This window comes from Mandrillus leucophaeus, unplaced genomic scaffold, assembly GCF_000951045.1.
Source record: "Mandrillus leucophaeus isolate KB7577 unplaced genomic scaffold, Mleu.le_1.0 Scaffold836, whole genome shotgun sequence".
In the NCBI taxonomy this organism is placed as follows: domain Eukaryota; kingdom Metazoa; phylum Chordata; class Mammalia; order Primates; family Cercopithecidae; genus Mandrillus; species Mandrillus leucophaeus.
The window spans coordinates 1189589-1194825 of NW_012109097.1; positions in this window are offsets into that span (position 1 = coordinate 1189589).

The window sequence follows — 5237 nt, forward strand, 5'->3', positions numbered from 1 at the left end:
GTCTTCTCTACACTGTTTATTCCAGTTAGCCATTCGTCTAATTTTTTTTCAAGATGTTTAGCTTCCTTGCGATGGGTTCGAACATCCTCCTTTAGCTCAGAGAAGTTTGTTATTACCGACCTTCTGAAGCCTACTTCTGTCAGCTCATCAAAGTCATTCTCCATCCAGTTTTGTTCCTTTGCTAGTGAGGAGCTGTGATCCTTTGGAGGAGAAGAGGCACTCTGTTTTTTAGAATATATGCCCTGCCCCCAGAGATGGGGTCTGCAGAGGCAGCAGGCCTTGCAGAGCTGTGGTGGGCTCCGCCCAGTTTGAGCTTCCCAGGCCACTTTGTTTACCTACTCAAGCCTCAGCCCTGCCAGGCTGCTGACTTGCAGTTCGATCTCAGACTCCTAACAGTGAGCAAGGCTCCATGGGCGTGGGACCTGCCAAGCCAGGCATGGGATATAATCTCCTGGTGTGCTGTTTGCTAAGACCATTGAAAAAGCACAGTTTTTTCCGTGGGAGTGTTGTGATTATCCAGGTACAGTCTGTCACAGCTTCCCTTGGCTAGGAAAGGGAAATCCCATGACCCTTTGTGCTTCCTGGGTGAGGCAATGCCCACCCTGCTTTAGCTCACCCTCCATGGGCTGTACCCACTGTCCAACCAGTCCCAATGAAATGAACCAGGTACCTCAGTTGGAAATGCAGAAATCACCATCTTCTGCTTCAATCATGCTTGGAGCTGCAGACCGGAGCTGTCCCTATTCGGCCATCTTGGAACCAGAAACAAGTAAAATTAAAATCTTAATTAGATTTGCAAAATATTTTCTATATTGGGCTTTCTTTATCATTTCCATTTAGGTGAAACATATTTATTCCCCAAGAAGAAAATACATGTCTACTCTTCTGCATACATAGTAGTTATGATTTTCTGTTTGATATACAAACAGTTTTATATACATTAACTTTTTTAGGAAAAAGTTGTGGTATAGGGAAATTATGATAAATCACGTTATTTGAGTGTATAATCAATGACTTAGAAATTCTACAGAAAAGCACCTCTTCAAACTAAGATTAGTCAAAAATTGCTGTTAATGTTTTATCAAAGACAATTTCTTATTGGAAATTATTCAATAACTAACATTTTGAAAAATTGTTTGGAGCTTGTCATTTGCAGTTTGTATCCATTTTTAAAGTTGATGATACCCATTTTCTAAAGTTGTTCTATTCCCAATTTCCAATGCCATCTTGAAAACTAAAACCAAATAAATAGCATCTTTAAATATGAACCATACCTTTAAATAGTTTTTACTGTGAATGAGAAGTTGTTATTCCAGGCCCATCACTTAATGGAAAACAAAACAAGAACAAACAAACAATGAGTTTCCAAAGAAATAAACGTTCATCCTGTCACAAAGAAAGGGAGATGACTGTGTCAGAGTATCTGATTCTCACTAAATACAGTATTGATAAGTTTTAATGCCAAACACAATGATATCAACTTTTTCTATAAGAAATCTAAAATTGAAATTTGCCTCTAGACTATCTCTTTGTTTTGGCTTATTTTTAGATTTTGCAGCTTTTTCAAATTGTTTGGGAAACACAGCTGGGATTATTAATATTCTGAGGTTTTCTAATTAAAGGAGATGACTGTCATTGTGTGCAGTTCTGAATTTCATTCTTTGGACATCATAGCCAACTGCTCTATCTTCAGTAGAAAGAATTTGAATTAAATGCCAGTATTTGGGGATTAAATACTTTGGCTTCTGGCTCATGACTTGCATAATGTAATAACAGTTGTAGCCAGCATGATTGAATGTTTATTTATATGCCTGGCACTATGAAAGGCCTTTTCTGTGTATTATCATATTTAATCTTCACAACAGCTTAGGCATATTCAAGTTTTCAAATTAATAAATAGAGGCTTGGAAAGGCCTTTTGCTTGTTTGTTTCTTAAATGCTGGAGTACATTGAGAAAATAGAATTTTCAACCCTAGAAAACTATTTCATACATGTAGCTACATTGCAGCTGTTGCTCATTCATTCAACACCACCAACTAATGAGAAGGTTTTGCTCAGCAGTAGACAAGCAGAGATGGAGGGCAATCCAGCTGGCTTTCTATATCCTGGGGAACTGGATTTGCAGAGGATTAGACTCTGAGGATGCTCAGGTCTTTTATATATAGATGTCATAAGTACAAACCCCAGCTCCTAAAAACATGCACATAGGGCCACCTGGATGATTTTTAGTCATTATGTTTTTGAAAAGTAGCCCCTGGCCCCCTAGTAGGATCCTGGGAATAACCTGGATTACTGCATCACAACTTCCTCAATATTCCCTTTCTGAATTTTTGTTGAAACAGCAGATATTTAAAGACAGTAATGGGCTGCAGAACTTTTCTATACCTAATGTATTCAACTTGCACAAAAGAAAATTGCATTCTCACAGTTAAATGATGTGCCCTAGATCACACAATGTGTGTCTCACATCAGCCTGACTGCATTTTAGCCTAATGCATCAAGACACTTGGCAATATTGTCCAGATTTCAGATTAAACTGCCCAGCTCCAGTTGAAAATACTCAAAGAACTTGAAAGAGATCAAATAATTACAGGATTGTGTTCAAGAATCTATTTATTTTCATTCTTCACCCCTTCTTTCATTCATTTATTCAACAAGCACTTCTTATGTGTTTACTATTAGCCAGGCAGTATCCATCCATTAAGACTACAAAGATGGGAAGACAAAGTACCAGCCTTAACTCACTGACTGAATGATGTATGTTCCAGAACCAGACTAGGGGAGGCTTCATCTGGAATGGGGAATATCCTGGCCCAGTCAATCACTGTTTCCATCAGACTGATATGCTTATTAAGTATTTATAACTTTTTCTAGACTTTTGGTGCATGAACAAAACATAGAAGTATCCCTGTACTCAAGGAACATATGTTGAAATTGATTAAGACAAACTATAAATAAGTAAACCAATGAATAAATAAATGAGGTAATTTCAAGCGCTAATCATGCTATAAGGAAGATAAAATGGAGAAAACATGATGGAGAGGCTGGAGGGGTCTACTCTTGTGAAAGTGGTGAAGGGAACCTTCTCTGGGGAAAAGAGATTTAAGTTGAGACCAAACTAATATAAAGAAGACAGCCATTCAAATATCTAATTGGTGGTATGCCACAGTGACACAGTGATCATCTTAGACTTTGAGCCAGTGGGGCAGAGCCTAGGGCAGTCAAAGCACCATACTAGTAGCTTCTAGTGATCAGTAGCTTTCCCTCTTCACCCTAGTGTGTTGTACAAACATTTCTATTTTCTGTGTGTTCCATGACATGAAAAGCATTGCAAAGCACTGCTTTAGTTGAAGAGACAATTCAAGCAGAAAGAAAGCAAGTAAGATCAAGACTGGTGTGTTGGGTAAGAGCAAGAGCATAGTGCACAACAGAGAAATTAGCAGAGAATGAGGTCAGAGAGTCAGCAGGAGCCAGGTCATACTGACCCTCATCGCTTAGGGATGGATGGATGAATACATGGGTGAAAAGTACAAGGACATAAAAGTTATATTTCTCTGATTCCAAAAAAGAATTCAATACATTTCTATGTTAAAGCACACATCAAACAGGTTATCAGAATATGGATTAAAAAGAAGTATTGGAAATAATACGAAGAGTAGAGAGAGAAAATTTTATCTGAATCCTAGTGTGAGTTTTTATAATCAAGCATTAAAATTAACATTGAGTTTCCTAATGGCCAAAATCTAAAATAAAACACCATGGACCATATAATTTTCTTTGTCTAGATAAAGGAAAAAAGAAATTGCAGCAGGAGATATAGGCTTTTTCTTGATACCAAAAATGGAAGAAATGTATTGCAAGGCTCATTACCAAGTAATTTAGTAAATTACATATTTCCTGCCACTTGCATAAGTTCAGAAATATTTTTCAAATGTCATTTTATTAAAGCTAAAGTTTTATCATAGTGAAGGCCTTTCATCAGAAATAGAAACTATCTGGTACATAAATCCAAGTACTTTGTTTTCTGGTGATGAAACCTTACCAAATTTGAATAAACTTACTTTCTAGACCTTATCATATATTCTTGCCTTAACGTCATTGTTTATAGTTCTCTTAGCCTGATATATGCATCCCTATCTTTTCTAATAAAGAAAATCCTACCTGAAAACAATGCCTAAACCCAATCCTTTACACAGTGGTTCTCCTATTAGAAGTTCCCCTAGGAAGCTTTCTAAATAGACAAGTACGGCTGGGTGCGGTGGCTCACACCTGTAATCCCAGCACTTTGGGAGGCCGAGGCAGACGGATCACCTGAGGTCGGGAGTTCGACACCAGCCTGACTGACATGGAGAAACCCTGTCTCTAATAAAAATACAAAAATTAGCCAGGCATGGTGGCCCATGCCTGTAATCCCAGCTACTTGGGAGGCTGAGGCAGGAGACTGACTTGAACCTGGGAGGTGGAGGTTGTGGTGAGCCAAGATGGGGCCATTGCACTCCAGCCTGGGCAACAAAAGCAAAACTTTAACTCAAAATAATAATAATAATAATAATAAATAGACAAGTACTACTCCATACCAACTGAATCAGAATTTCTAAAAAATATGGCCCAGGGATATATTAAGCTCTCCAGGTAATTCTAATGAGTAAACATGTTTAGGAACTTCCAAACTAGGTTAGTGCTAACTCCTATTTACAGTTGGCTCCAAATACAATGCTGAGCTTCACCTTTGCTGCTTGGGTCTGATGAGTTTCCCTTCTGAAAGACAATGAAAAGTTAACCAACCAACTGCAACAGAATATGCCACAAACAAGAAAGTCTTTGTGGTCATTTATCATGGAAAGTAAATGAGTTATTTCCTCCTTGACCTTGTATTTAATGAGAAACATTGCATAGCAAATCTGCTTTAGTTCTGGCTTCACTCAAAAGCCATACAGAAATAGACATTTCAGTGAGTCCTTGACCCGGCACTGTGGCTCACGCCTGTAATCCCATCACTTTGGGAGGCCAAGGCGGGCGGATCACGAGGTCAAGAGATCGAGACCATCCTGGCTAACATGGTGAAACCCCATCTCTACTAAAAATACAAAAAAATTAGCCAGGTGTGGTGGTGGGCGCCTGTAGTTCCAGCTACTTGGGAGGCTGAGGCAGGAGAATGGCGTGAACCCGGGAGGCAGAGCTTGCAGTGAGCTGAGAACGCTCCACTGCACTCCAGCCTGGGTGACACAGTGAGACTC